General features: G+C 33.9%; 1 long non-coding RNA gene across 1 annotated transcript in view; it reads left to right on the top strand.

Moving 5' to 3' along the window:
- LOC128315247 (uncharacterized) overlaps positions 1–16,213 on the top strand; it is a 118,455-nt gene that overhangs the window by 91,840 nt on the left and 10,402 nt on the right. Inside the window, exon 3 of the long non-coding RNA XR_008297839.1 lies at positions 5,357–5,475. This is a non-coding gene — a long non-coding RNA (uncharacterized LOC128315247). The remainder of the gene's footprint in view (positions 1–5,356; positions 5,476–16,213) is intronic.

Below are 16,213 nucleotides of genomic sequence, written 5' to 3'. Positions count from 1 at the left end.
ATATGGTATTTGTCTTTCTCTGACTGACTCATTTCACTTAGCATTTATCATTCATCTATCAATGAGCATGTGGGTTGTCCCATAATTTGGCTATTATAAATAATGCTGCAATAAACAAAGGGGTGCATCTAGTTTTTTGAATTAGTGTTTTTATGTTCTTTGGATGAATAACCAGTAGTAGAATTACTGTATCATGATAGTTCTACTTTTAATTTTTGAAGCATCTCCCTACTGTTTTCCAGAGTGGCTGTACCAGTTTGCATTACCAACAGTACACAAGGGTTCCTTTCTCTCTGCATTCTCATGAACACTTGTTGTTTCTTATAATTTTGACTTTAGCCATTCTGACAAGTGTGAGGTGATCCCATTGTAATTTTGATCTGTATTTCCCTGATGAGTGATGTTGAACATCTTTTCATGTATCTGTTGGCCATTTGTATGTCTTTGGAGAAATGTCTGTTCTTGTCTTCTGCCCATTTTTGATTGGATTATTTGTTTTGAGGGTGTTGAGATGTATAAGTTCTTTATACATTCTGGATACTAACTGTCAGAATTGTCATTTGCAAATATCTTCTATTCAGTAGGTCTTCTGTATGTTTGTTGACTCTTTCCTTTGATGTGCAGAATTTTTTTTTATTTCGACGTCATCCCAATAGTTTAATTTACTTTTATGTCCTTTACCTCAAGAGACATATCTAGAAAAATGTTGCTATGGCCAATGTCAGAGATTACTGGCTGTGCTCTCTTTTAGGATTTTTTATGGTTTCATATCTCACATTTAAGTCTCTAATCCATTTTCAGTTTATTTCTGTATCTGGTATAAGAAAGGAATCCAGTTTCAACCTTTTGCATGTAGCTGTCCAGTTTTCCCAGCACCATTTGTTGAAAAAAAATCTTTTTTACACATTGCATATTCTTGCTTCCTTTGTCAAAGATTAATTGACCATATGATCATGGTTAGTTTCTGGGGTCTCTATTCTGTTCTATTGATTTATGTGTCTATGTGATTTTTTATGCCAGTACCATACTGTTTAGATTACTACAACTTTTTAGTATATTTTGAAATCTGGGATTGTGACATTTTCAATTTTGTTCTTTTTCATGATTGCTTTGGTTCTTCAAGGTCTTTTGTGGTTCCATACACATTTTAGGATTATTTGTTTCCGTGAAAAATGCTGTTGGTATTTTGATAGAGATTATCTTAAACCAGTAGATTTTGAGTAGTATGGACATTTTAGTAATATTAGTGCATGCAAAATCTTTCCGTTTGTTTATGTCATCTTCAATTTCTGTCATCAGTGTTTTACAGTTTTCAGAGTACAGGTCTTTCACCTCCTTGGTTGAGTTTATTCATAGGTAATTTAATATTTTTTTCCAGTTGTAAATGGGATTTTTTGTTAATTTCTCTTTCTATTTTTTAATTATTAGTGTACACAAATGTAGTGGATTTCTACATAGTGATTTTGTATCCTGCACCCTTACTGAATTCACTTACCAATTCTAGTAGTTTTTTGGTTGAGGTTTTAAGGTTTTCTGTATATAGTGTTATTTCATTTGCAAATGGTGAAAAGTTTTACTTCTTCCTTACCAACTTAGTTGCCTTTTATTTTGAAAAGCTAATACTTTAAGTTTAGTGTCAGGGTGCTTAGAGAGAGAGACTGAATTTGATGGCACAATTGTCTGTATCTGTTGTTATACACTTAATTGTACAAGGACATTATAATTTGGCAATTAAGATGATGAACTCTAAAGTCATAAATCCTGGCTTTGAATTCTAACTCTGCAATTTACTACAAATAATCTTAGACGAAACACTTAATCTCAGTGTCCTGACTTATTTATCTGTAAAATGAGGATGATAACATTGTCTAATGTATAGATTCGTGAAGAGAATTAAATGAGTTAATGCGTGCAAAGTGGTGAAACTTTTTTCTAGGAAATGATAAATACCAAAACAAAATTATCTGTAATGTAGGTGCCTGTAATACTGTAATATCTGTGGGAGATACAGTTCCATGGATGCTGTTTTGGGATTTCGGAAAAATTATTCTTTATTGTTACCAGCTGGGAAAACGAACAATAGATGCCTTTGATTATAGGGCCTATAGAATGAGCTTTCTCTAAATTCAAACAGGGACTTTTTACCAGCCAGCTTTTTAAAAATGAATTGGTTTGATGGTTTGTGTTTGTTTTTGTTTTGTTTTACATATCTTTTTACTGTATATTTGACTTATTTCTCCTATGTATTTTTTAACAAACTATTTTAGAATAATTTTATTTATTATTATTTTTTAATTTTTTTGTTTATTTATTTTTGAGAGAGACAGAGACAGAGAGAGACAGAGAGCATGAGCAGGGGAGGGGCAGAGAGAGAGAGGGAGGCACAGAATCCAAAGTAGGCTCCAGGCTCTGAGCTGTTAGCACAAAGTCCAATGCAGGCCTCAAACTCACAAACCATGAGATCATGAACTGCGCCAAAGTCAGATGCTTAACCAACTGAGCTATTCAGGCACCACTAAAATAATATTTTTAAATGTTTAATTATTTTTTAGAGACAGAGACACACAAAGACAGACAGAGAGAGAGAGAGACACATAATCCGAAGCAGGCTCCAGGCTCTCAGCTGTCAGCACAGAGCCCAATGCGGGGCTCGAACTCATGAACTGCGAGATAATGATCTGAGCCGAAGTTGGACTTTTAACTGAGCTGAGCCACCCAAGAGCCCCTAGACTAAATTTATTTTTGAGTTGCATTTCTCTGCTGATTAGTTTTTGGCAAAAATAAAATTGGCCACCCTATTTTATTTTTATAAAAATACTGCAAAGATAGTACAGAGAGTTCCCCTTCACCCCATACCCAGTTTCTTTGATGTTAATTTCTTACATTACCATAATACAGTTTTCAGAATGAAGAAACCAATATTGATACTATTCACCTAGCTTAGGACTTTATTTACATTTCAATAGTTTTTCCATTAGTATCTTATTTCTCTTCCAGCTTCCTATCCAGGTTACTACACTGCATTAAGTTGGCATCTCACTTTTGTTGTCTGTAATCCATGACAATTTCTGTTTTTCATTATTTATCATGACATTGACATTTTTTCGACCTTGACATTTTTAAAGAGTCACAATATTTTCCCTTTGCATCTTGCTTATTTAATTTAATGTAATGTTTTCAAGATTCAGCCATGTATCAGAACTTTATTCCTTTTTATGGCTGAATAAGATTCCATGGTATGTATAAACCATATTTTGTTTTTTCACTCATCTCTTAATTGGTATTTGCATTATTTCCAGCTTTTGACTATTTTGGGAAATACTGCAATGAGTATTGGCATGCAAGCAAGCATCTGTTTAAATTCCTGTTTTTAGTTCTTTGGGGTATATATTTAGGAATAGAATTTCTGGGTTATTTGGTAATTCTGAGAGAGAGAATTAGAGAGAGAGATACATTATAAGGAATTGGCTTACATGACTATAGAGGGTGAAAAGTCCAAAATCTGCAGGATAGGCTGGCAAGATGGAAACACAGGGAAAAGTTGATGTCTCAGTTCAAACCCAAAGGCAGCCTGCTGGCAGAATTCCTTCTTCCTCAAGTGAGGTCAGTCTCTTTTCTGTTAAGGCCTTTAACCAATTGGATGGAGCCCAACCAAATTACTTAAAGGCTACCTATTTAAATGTCAATCTCACCTAAGAAATATCTTCACAGAAACATCTAGACTAATGTTTGACCAAATATCTGAGTAGCATGACCTAGCCAACTGGCACAGAAAATTAGTCATCACACCCAATAATTCAGCTTTTGGACCAGTAATTACAACATAACTCATTTAAATTTATTTTAGTACTGTATAAATTTGGTTGACTACTCAGATGTTTTCCAAGACATAGTAATGTAGAATTTATCTGTGATCAACTATAAACATGAATTTGAAAGACCAAACACGAGTTTTAGCTGCTACCCAAAAGTAGATCATTCCTAGAAAATGCTTTGTAAGCCATAATTGTGTAACGTGAAGAAGCAATCACCATTAATCTATATGGAGAATTTTCTGAGCATTTCCAGACCCCAAAAATAACTTCTCTTGGGCTTTTCTGACAGCTCAAGACACATCTTGCTAAGAGATGCACAAAGTAAATTGAGCTAAAGGACAGATTCTCACCAACACAATTCAAAACTATGGTAGCTTGATGCTGAGGTGCTAAGTGGAGCTCCTGGGGAAGGAGCTTGGCGGGGCCATTCCTACTGCTCAGGGTGCATGCTGCAAGTGTTGAATGCTATTTTTGCTTTTTGACTTTTTTCATGGAAGCGAAAACGCTCTTCAGATTTCTTTCAGTTAGCAAAAACAGCTACTAATATAGGTCTAATATAAAAGTAAAGTGGCATAAAGCAGACTTTCAAAAAGCAGGGATACTATAGACTTTTGTTTGGGTACTTTAATCAGACAAGTTTCAAGTTTGAAATATTTCATCTTTAATTTCTATGGAAATCCAATTTATAAAAGTGAGATGGTAATTATACAACATGTTTTAATTTAGAGCTTTTGGAATACAGTTAAAATGATCAATCTTCTGACTTTTAACATTAACCCAATATAGGTAAGCACAATGTAGTGCACGAAGAATGAGTTCATTCTTTAAAAGGTATCATTTTTGTAGGTACTTTTCTAATATTTGTGCTCCAGTGTCATGTTGAAATTTAGAGGAAACAGTGTGGCCAATTTTTGTTGGCTTACTTATTAATCATACTGCTTCAAATCAGTAATCTAATCTATATGGTCAGTTTTCATGATAGAAAGAAAACTGCATCAGAGAGTGAGACGTAGATTCTAGGTATGGCTTAGCAACCAAAGCAAGTGGAATTTCAGGAGAGTGGTTTAATATCTTGGAGCTTAGATATCCTTCTTTGCCCAGTTAGAGAGAAGATTAGCCTAAATTTTGATAAACATATAAATATCAAACTTTATATAAATATTTTTAAATCAATTAAAAATGAGATCATAGAAATCAAAGGATTTATTATTGCAGTAGTAAAAGGTACTTTGGTGTATTAACACAACGTGTTTTATGCTTTTGGTAATTCCCTTCTGCCCCATAGCCCTTTCTCCAGCCAGCTTATTGTGTGCAGGATGAAATGCTGCCTTAGGAAAGCAGAAAAAATGATTCTGAGTATAAAATGTATGTGCTTTCATGTTGTTACATCCTGCAATTTTGGGTTTTAATCCCTGAGGGAAACTAAACATAAATTATATTTCATAAAATACCATGAATTTGCAAGAATGCATGATTAAGTAAGAGCCTGGCTTTTACCTTTTTCTAACACCATGCTGGATATTCTGTTCTTTCCTCTCCAGATATATTCTTCGCCTACACATGTGCTCTGTGTCCCAGGAGTCTGCATAGTATTGACTGTATCAGTGACCTCCTTGCCCTCTGGCAGAATATCAGAGTTGAAACAGAGAATACAGTCAGGGTATGTATTCCCCACCTCCCTAGACCTCTCTTGCCATTTATCACCATTGGTTATCTGTGTCCCTTTTCTGGGGGACTTTCTACTAGTTACCCTTTACATGCAATTACTTTTTCCTATTTCCAAATCTATTTCCTTCCTGGCTCCTCTGAGCTAGGGCTGCTAATATTTTATTGTTGTTTCTAGTTCTGGGGAGTAGCAACATCCTGTATTAGTTGAACAATCCATCATTTGAAAATAGTCTCTTCTTTAAACCCTCCTTAATTGCTCTATTTGAATGTGCCATCTTTTCCTGCCAGAACACTGACACAGTCCCAAGTGATTTAAATATTTATAGATTATTGTTGGAAGATAGAAGAGAAATCATCTAGGTGTGAGTATATGTTGGAGTTTACCCCAATAAATCCAACCTCTGCCTTTGTGCTGAATTTAATTGAGCATCCAGAAATTGGCCTCTACTGTTGGCTAAATTATCTAAAGGACACTGAACCCTGATCAAGGCAAGAAGCACACTGATGAATGATGTTGCTTGGTAGCCACGGGTCTATGGAGTTTGGAGATGGTTTGTATCGGATAGTTAGCATGTTTTATTGATAAGAGTGAGATTGATGATTTGCACCTGGTCTCAATGAGATCTCTGGAGTCATTTGCCTTTGGGGCTGACTAGGTAGAATATGTCTACATGACCATTAGGAGCCTCAGCTGAGTTCCTATTATGGGCTCTATTTCTGAGGTATTTTGTGCACATATAATGGCCCAGATCTTAGAGCAAAAGTGTGTCTGGTACAGCCCTAAAGAAAGAGGACAATTGTAGCTCACACCTGGCTTCTTTTGATACTATCCTATGAGGCAGGTGTGTGTGTGTGTATATATATATATCTTTGATGTATATATCCTTACATTAATGTTATTGTACTGTATCCATTTTCCTGCAATAGACTATATATGTATAATTATACATGTGTGTATTTTTATTTGAGGTATATGACTGTCTTTTAGCAATCAAACCCTTCTAACCAACACTGTTAATGTAGCCTCACTTTCCATATGTAGCCCGAGGAGTTGGCAAGCCTCACTGTATTCATTGGCATCTGGCATGGTTCACAAGTGGTAGATCAGAGATAGTAGCAAGAGCTCTTTAGTCACAGGGGCCTATGAAAGCTTCATTAGGATTTATGTGTCCATCTGTGAATGAATTTTGTTTCAGGTTTGCCCAAGAAAGGTGTGGACATGGTGTTGACAGCCAAGTCTAGAAAAGTCTTGTGATGAGAAGGAGGCCTAGCCATACTGCAAGGCCTGTGACACTCAATAGGGACAGAGATGACTCAACCAGGGCCAGTGTGGTGAGATGATTCCCACAAGTAAACTAGAAGCTCACCCTTGCTGTGGGTTACTGCCTAAGCTCCAGATCATGGGATCTACTGGGGATGAAGGAGACCTATTTGGAATGGGAAAAACACATAATGGATTAAGTTTTTCACTATTGATTGGGTAATATTTTTCTATCATAGAATGTAATAAAGCTCATTTTATAAATTAAGTTCATTCATAGAAAAGTAAAGTTACATTGGAAATACCTGAGGTTCTAGCCTAAGATTGATATCCATTTAAAAAATTGACTTCTTTACTTCTAGGCCACACAGAAGTCTCATAAATTTAATACCTGTAGAGAATCTCACCCAGTAAACCACATTTAACAAATATTTATTGAATATGTGGTAGGAAACAAATAACATTATGAACAAAGTAAGAGTCTTGTTGAAAATAGCCTGACAAATAATCACAGATAAATGTTTAATTTATTAGTTAATAAAACTTCTGAATTATGAATACAAAGAGCATGGTCCTAGGTATCTGTTTAAAGTATGGTCAGGCCTAATACTGGAAGGATGGGGCAATGAAGGTATATCTCTTGAAAAGTAATTTGCATAAAATGTGAAAGATCAAAAAGAGATAAATAGGGAAATTTGAGTATAGTGAGACAGGAGGGAGATCTGAGGAGGAAAAAGCAGGATGAATATTTAGTAAGTTAAAACAAGGGTATTGCCAAGTATCTCTGAAAAATCCTCCTGCTATCTCACCTGTCTCTGATAATCTCTGCCCTGAGGAGGGTGCCTGTGTGTGTGGGTGGGTGTGAATGTGTGTTTCAAAAGCAACTGTAATAACAATAGGATTTATTATCAAGAATGAAAGAGGCTTTTTTTTTTTTTAAAGACTTTGACTTTAGCCAAAGATCATAAACTCAAGTTGTTCTATGGCCAAAGAAAACTTTAATCATACTAGGAAATGATAGACTGGAGAGCTCATGCTCATTCACAGTGGGTAGTTACCAATATTAATAATAGTGTTATTGAGTATTCATCTCAGGTTGAGAATGATACCAAATATTATGTGCTAATAACTATGATAAAAATTATAGCTGCACAAGAAGGCAGATAATATTATTGTCCCTTCTTTACTTCCAAGAAATTGAATCTAATAAACTTACCCTTTAATATTCATTCAGTTTTTAGAAGTGTTGATCTTCCATAGTGATAGCTACACATATATTTATATTTTTGTGCTATGAAAGCTCTGAATTAGGAACTTATGTTTACTTTTCCTAAAGAAGGTATGGAGCGAGTCTTTGTGGTATCCATGTTGTTCCATCCCAGTGTGCAAATGCTGCTTTTTCCCTTTGTAATAGAAACCTGACTCTTTCCTATATGCTTCCCTCATGATCTTATCTCATGTGCCTCAAGGAAAACTTATGGGTGCGGGACAGTCTATTCAAATCCTGGTAAACCCATTTTCCCTTGCCAGTAACTGACTTAAAAAAGGGCAGGCTTAAGCAAATTTGGTCAGTTAACCTATCAACAATTTGATAGAGGGTTCCTGGAAAGAAGCTTCCTTTTATTAAAATACAGCCTGAGGAAGACAGGCTTCCCTGATCACAACAGTGCTTAAGGAAGTATAGTCCAAGTGGTTGTCAGAGTCTCAGGATGAGACTGCTGGGGGCAGTGCAAAGTCAAGGACATTACTTAGTCATTTGAGCAAAAAGTTTTGTCTTTGAATCAACCATCTATCTGCATTCTTTTTAAGACTCTGTTTCTGTAAATTGGTGGGAGTATGTGTGTATGTTTTAAGCAAATTTTAACTTAAATTTATTTCATTTGTTTAATTAATATTCTAATAATATATGCAGCCTTAAATGATAAAGAAGCAATGCTTATTTTTTAAACAGTTTTTTAATGTTTATTTGAGAGAGAGAGAATGCAAATGGGGGAGGGCAGAGAGAGAGGAAGACAGAGCATCCAAAGGCTCAGTGCTGTCAGTGCAAAGCCTGACATGGGGCTGGAACCCATGAACCTTGAGATCATGAGATCATGACATGAGCTGAAGTCAGACTCTCAACTGACTGAGTCACCCAAGGTGCCCCAAGAAGCAGTGTTTAGAGGAAGAGTTTTCAAACACACAGAAAAGGAAGGAGGATTTTTAGGAAGACGGAAACGATGGAATGGAAAGAAAAGCATGACAAGGGGTCTGGAACCAAAGAAATTTCAGTATTATTGAAGCAGAAGTTAAAGTTAGGGTAAAGATAGTTTAAAATTTCAGAAAAGAAGTTCAACTGATTGCTCAGTTAGGGAATCCTAAGGCAAATTATTATATTTATAATTATAAATATACACATGCTTAAATAACTATGTAGATTTTCTAACATGGAGTTTGATAAGATGAGTAAGGAACACAGTAAAATCTAAAGAGTCACAGCAGTTATGAAAATAAAAAAATGGAACTATGCATACTGCCAATAAACAAGCATAGCACTAAATATTTTATGAAGGTGCATATATATCCAAGGATAGAATTCAAATATACTAGAGTATGTGTGTGGTGAGAGAGAAAAATGGTACCACAGATAATGTGGAAAAAATAAAATGATTTACATTTCCATGAATTTATACTGAGTTAAGGGACATGGTTAACTCAAGTCCCTGTATCTAAGGTTTAAAACAAAACAAAACAAAACAAAACCTGTGTTTGTGTACATATATGAATAACAATACAAAAGAAAAGTAAACATAATAGGAAGAAAATTTTATAGTCTCAGTCCTTGTCAAATAGTCAAATTGATATAAATATAAGGTATAAGTTAGTATACTGAACAAAACATATATATAATTAATAAGACTGACTTAAATTTTTCCCCCAAAATTCAGTAGTAGTTTAGAGAAAATACTCCCACTAGAAAAAAAAAAAAAAAACTGAATTCAAAATCCTTTGAATATCGGAGTTGGACATTAAGTGGGAAAATTCCAGGTACTCTGGAAAACTGGTCAATATAGGACAAAATGAAAGGTCCTGTGTTAATTCTCCATCCCTCTGGCACCAGAAGTGCAAAAAGAGTTGGATTCCAGTATTTTCCTGATAACGTTAGGGTAGGGATAGTAGCCTAATCACATGGTGACATTGAAATATTTTTAGTATTTATCTCCATACTAATTACTTTATTCTTTTCATTGTTTCATATTTCATAGAAAAAAAAAACAGAGAATGTATAAGCCACTTTGTATCAACTAAGAAAACTATGGAATAATCAAACTGCCACAATAATCCCATAGTAGTTAATTTAATTGACATGTTCATTTTCTAAAATTTCTCAGTGATGTTTCCAGAACTATTAGGTTTCCTTGATATTTTCCATTGCATTAGTCTTAGTTATACTTCTCTTCTTCCCAGCTTTACTGAAGTATAATTCACAAATAAAAATTATATATATATATATAGTGAAATGTTTGCCATAATTAATCTAATTAACATATCTATCAACTTACATCGTTACCAGTCTTTTCATGTGTTTGTAGCAAGAACACTTCAGATCTATACTCTTAGCAAATTTCAAGCATACAGTACAATTATTAATTATAGTCACTGTTCTGTACATTAGGTCTTTAGAATGTATTCATCTTATAACTGAAAGTTTGTACCCTCTGAACAACAGCTCCTGTTTTCTCCCACCTACAGCCCCAGTAACCACCATTCTATTCATATGAGTTGAAATCATGTAGTATTTGTCTTTATAAGTGAGATCACGTACTATTTTCTATTTGTGGCTAGGTTATTTAACTTAGCATAATGTCTTCCAGGTTCATCCATGTTGTTAAAGCTAAGTGATATTCCATTGTGTGTGTATATATGTATGGTTATATGTATATGTATTTGTCTACATACATACAAATATTTATATGCACATGTATACATATCACATTTCCTCTACCCATTCATCTATTGATGGACACGTGGGTTATTTCTGTATCTTGGCTACTGTAAATAATGCTGAGATGTGCATGGGAGTGCAGTATCGCTTTGGGATCGTGATTATATTTCTTTTGGATGTATTCCCAGAAGTGGAATTGTTGGATCTAATGACAGTTCTATTTTTGCTTTTGAGAACCCTCTATACTGTTTTCCATATAGCTAGATAAATTTATATTGCCTGAAACAGTATAAAACAGTCCTTTTTTTTTTTTTTTGCCAATACTTATCCTTCATTTTTTTGGCAATCACTCTCTGCCAGATGGAGGTGATCTCATATTGTGGTTTTGACTTGTATCTCCATGATGAACGGCAATATGGGGAGCATCTTTCACACCTGTTGGCCCTTTGTATATGTTTTTTGGCAAAACGTCTATTTAGGTTCTTACCTATTTTTAAATGGATTATTTCTCTTGTTGAGTTGTGTGAGTTCCTTATATATTTTGGATATTAACCCCATAGTCAGTATATGGTTTGCAAATATTTTCTCCCATTACACAGGTCACACTTTCATCTTTTTTATTGTTTCCTTTCCTAAAAAGCAGAAACGTTTTAGGTTGATGTAGTCCCACTTGTCTGCTTTTGCTTTTGTTACTTGTCCTTTTGGTGTCAAATCCAAAAAATTACCCTGTCCAATGTCAAGGACAGTGTCCTCTATGTTTTCTTCTAGAAAATTTATGACTTCAGCTCTTAATTCAATCAATTTTGAGTTGAGTTTTTGTGTATGATATAAGGAGAAAATGTCATTCTTTTGCATGTGGATATCCAGTTTTCCCAACATCATTAAGTGAAGCGATACTATTCTTTCCCATTGAGTATTCTTGATCTCTTTGCTGAAGATTAGTTGACTTTATATATATGGTTATTTCTGAGCTCTTTATTCTGTTCCATTGATTTTTGTGTCATTTTTTTTTTTTTGCCAATACCATAGTATTTTGATTACTATAGCTTTCTAATATAGTTTGAAATCAGAAAGCATGATACCTCCAGCTTGGCATTTCTTTCTTAAGATTACTTTGGCTATTTGGAGTCTTTTATGCTTCCATATGCATTTTAGGATTTTTTTTCTAGTTCTGTGAAAAATGCCATTGGGATTTTGATAGACATTGACTTGAATTTATAGATTGCTTTGGTTAGTATAGGTAATTTCAAATAATTTGTCTACTCTACATAGCATTTAAAAAATTTTTTAATATTTATTTTTGAGAGAGAAAGAGAGAGAGCAGGGGAGGGGCAGAGAGATAGGGAGACACAGGATCTGAAGCAGGCTCCAGGCACTGAGCTGTCAGCACAAAGCCACATCTGAGGCTTGAACTCACGAACCACGAGATCATGACCTGAGCTGAAGTCGGATGCTTAACCGACTGAGCCACCCAGGAGCCCCTCTACGTACCATTTTTAATTTTATTCATCGTATCCCTGAGCTCCAGAATTTCTGTTTGGTTCTTTGTTATGATATTAATTGTACTTCTTTTAACAATTGTAAATGACTTATATATCTCCCTCTTTAAAATGCAGTTCTCTACAATTTTATCATTATCCACATTAATATATCCCTGTTAAAAATGCTATTTTTGAAATAAGATAGTGCTCATAAAATAGATGCATTTAGTTCATAGTCATTTATGTGTGGATTTCATTTCTTTTTTCTAAGTTTATTTTTTATTTAGAGAGAGAGACAGGGAAAGAGTACAAGCAGGGGGAGGGCAGAGAGAGAGGGAGAGAAAGAATCCCAAGCTGACTCTGCACTGTCAGTGCAGAGCCTGAAGCAGGGCTCAAACTCAGCAACCATGATGAGAACATGACCTGAGCTAAAATCAAGAGTTGGACACTTAATAAACCATGCCATCCTGGTGACCCTGGATTTTATATTTATATGAAGTGTGACTATCCATGTGTTTTCAAATTAAAGAATATTCTCTGAATGTAACAAGAAATTATGAAATAGATATCTATTTTGTATTTTTTCAAAAGATGAAACTATGCCAAAGCATTTGATCTTAGTAATCTAATGAAGGAAAAGAAATGGAATTGTATTCAGAAAATATTACATTTGTGGGGGAACAACAAATATGTAAAATAAATAATGTAAGGTAATGTAATGTAAATAATGTAATGTAATTCTCTACATGGTACATTAAAAGCTGAGAACTCATATAGGAAGTAGCAGTTAATAAATACATTCATGTATTTAGACATTCTTCCACAGGTTTTATTGCTTGCCAATCTTAGTTCTTCCTTACAATGTGGGAAGTTGCAGTCATCAGGTCAATTTACCTAGTTGCTGAAGCAGTTTCATTCATAAAAACACTCAATGAGCCATAAAAGTAATTTTGAAATATGGAATTGGGTGACTATTTTATTATAAACATAACCTAAAGTATGCATAAAAATAGGTTATATATTATAGAATATACAGTTTTAGTCAATTATAATATGTAGTCATCAACTTAATATTTTCAGAAGAAAGAGGAAAAGAGTAAAGATGTTATGGTTGTTGGGGTATTACCATTTTCTCTTACAACTAACACAAATCCTAGTTATATGCCACTTCTGGAAAGCAAAACTATGTTCTAAATTCATGGTTTTCAGTCCAATGTTTCTCAACTTCACTGCTTCTGCTTAGACTCCTTTCCCCTCATTTGTCCCTACATTTGTGTGTTGGAGTTGTATTAACCTATCAAGTCCTTCTTCTCTTACAAGATTTGCTAGAAGACGCAAGTTAAAATTAATTACTCATTTGTAGCATTTATAAGGCCCAACTATGCATTAATACTATTTATTACATTCTGCAATATCATCATTTTTTTCAGGGATCTTTTTCACATTCATGTTTGTAGTATACATTTATAATGTGAATCACAAATGTTCACTATAAATAGCTGTGACTGGTTTCAAGAACTCATTTTGCCCATGGTAAGAGGTGATGAGTAATTGTGATTAAGTTTCAGATAGTTTAAAAATATTTTTAAAATAAAAATAAAATTAAATAAGCCTCAGGTAGCATAACATAATATAAAAAATAACATGCTTTGGAACCATACACACTTGCATTACAATCCCAGCTCAGTAACTTGGTAGTTCTATAATATAGGTCAAGCTATTACCCTTGAACTGCATGTCCTTCTCCTTTATATAGTAAGGATAATATTACATAGCATTCACAATAGGTCTGAGAATTATAAATCATAAATGTGAACACCTAGAGTAGCATCTCTTATAGCATAGGTGTTCAAAAATTGGTAGCTGGTACCAGGAGAAGTATTACCAGTCAAAATTTCAGTCATCTAAAGACTGGCTAGAACACCAATCAACCTATCATATTGGAATTAAGATAATGAATAATTTTGCTAGGACATATACATATAATGTTTTTAATTGGGTACTTATGAATCTAAACTGAGTGTCCCAAAACCTTATGATAATATTTATCAAAGATTAGATCTTCCCATCAGAGCAAAAGCTAGAAATAATAGACAAGTTTAGCTTCATCAGGTATTTCATAGTTGGTCGTGGGGTAATGAAAACTTTAAAATATGTAATAATAGCTGATATGAGAATGTATGCTGTTAATTGACAAAATAAACTTGTTTCTCTTAATTGAGCTAAAATACTTATTTGACTTTGATGCATACAGATCTTTCTTTATATAACTTGAAATGCAATTGCATAAATACCCCAAGTATCAGAGACAGCATATGTGTACGCCTCTTTGAGTTCTACCTTATTTGGCAAAAAATGTTGTATATTTTCCAGGCAGTGTAGGGGGAGAGATGGGAAGAAAGACACTGCTGTCTTTCAATGGGATTTAAATTTGGGAGGAATTTTGTATGTTCCCCTAATTGTAGTTATCAAGGATAGCATATACTTACATTAAAAAAAATACCACTCTGATTTTCAGAAATCATTTTTAAAATAATTATTTTCTAAGAACTCGTTTTGTGCTGTCAAATGGAGCTAGCATTTACAGTCTTACATTCAGTTCCTCAGAGGCACAAATCCTTTCAAACACAAGAGGATCCTAAAAATAGTCACTGGCCAGTAAGGATTAATCAGACTCCCCTCATGTTATCAGTTATTTATATACCATTTTCCCAACTGAGCATCCCTACTGCCATAATGGCCTGAATGCATGCAGTGCTCATCTGCCAAGGCAATGCTTACAAGCTGATTTTATTGCTTTAGACACATTGAACAACAGAAGAGCCCATCAGTACAGGAACATTAGGATGCCAGAAGTGTGTTCCAATCATTTGTGATAGGAAATCTCTCTACAGTATGAGTATGTAGAAGCATACGTATGCCTTTTCCCCCCAAAGTCTACAACACCTGACAAACTATACTTTAGTAGTAGTGATAAATTGATTGGCTTAACTGAAATGTAAATTATATCTTTATGATATCTTTATTTGATATTTAAGTTAAATGATCACCATCCCATTAATGGTTCTATGGCTAGCCTCCTTGCTTTCTTGGCTCTACTAAAATTTGGAGCATACTAAATATTCTTCTATTGACTGAGAATAATAACTTATATCAAATAATTCATTTCCATGATACAGAATACTACTTTTATTTTTTGGGTTGAGTCACAGACCTTGCATAGAATATTCCTATGCTTATACCATAGTAAGTGAATTTTTGTTCCCTTTGAGTCATTGAGTTGGATAGTTATTTATATCTTATTCATCTGTCATTGAAAATAAAAGGGATTTTGCATGTGAATATATACATATAACTGTAATATATCCATTCCAGAAGCCAAAGAAAAGAAGGCATAATTGTCTCTAGTTTGCAAATTTGAGTCCAAAGCTTTTTCTCCTTAGAAATTTCACATATGTCAATTTATAGTCAGTATGGTTGATGATTTCATATTGTGATATTCTTATCTTATGCAAAATAAACATATGCTTAAAGCCATACTATGCTAGTAGGTTGACAGAATTAGAAATTGTTGTAAAAAGTATCTCTGTAAGCACTTATTTTGATATCACAATTTCTTTTCTTGCCATATAAAATCTCAGACTGGTAAAAACGTCCAAAATACTTATTCACTGTCACAGTTCCATTATGGAGAATAATAAAATTGTAATTTTTTTTAAATCCTATTTTGTTTAATCTTATGTTGATGGCTTCAGTAAGAATCAAAAGCTTTTAAATATTTGACAAAACATTTGCAAAATGAGTAAATCTAAAAGTAAATTTTTAAAATGCCACCATTCTTCCATTTCTGTATTCTGTTGTGATAGTAACATACCTATGTATTTAATTCACTAAACTTGTCATTGTTCATGGACATTTTCAAAGATAATATTGTTGAAGTTGTCTATTTGAGCCTATCACCATAACTTGATCAATTTACCAATATAGATGTGAATAAAATCTGGCTTCTATCTTCATTATTTAACAATACATTGCAAAAAATAGCTTATAGAAATAAATACAG

Source organism: Acinonyx jubatus, chromosome C2 (assembly GCF_027475565.1).
Source record: "Acinonyx jubatus isolate Ajub_Pintada_27869175 chromosome C2, VMU_Ajub_asm_v1.0, whole genome shotgun sequence".
Taxonomy (NCBI): Eukaryota; Metazoa; Chordata; class Mammalia; order Carnivora; family Felidae; genus Acinonyx; species Acinonyx jubatus.
The sequence above is the reverse complement of the archived record's forward strand: the minus strand, read 5'-3'. Positions and strand labels throughout refer to the sequence as shown.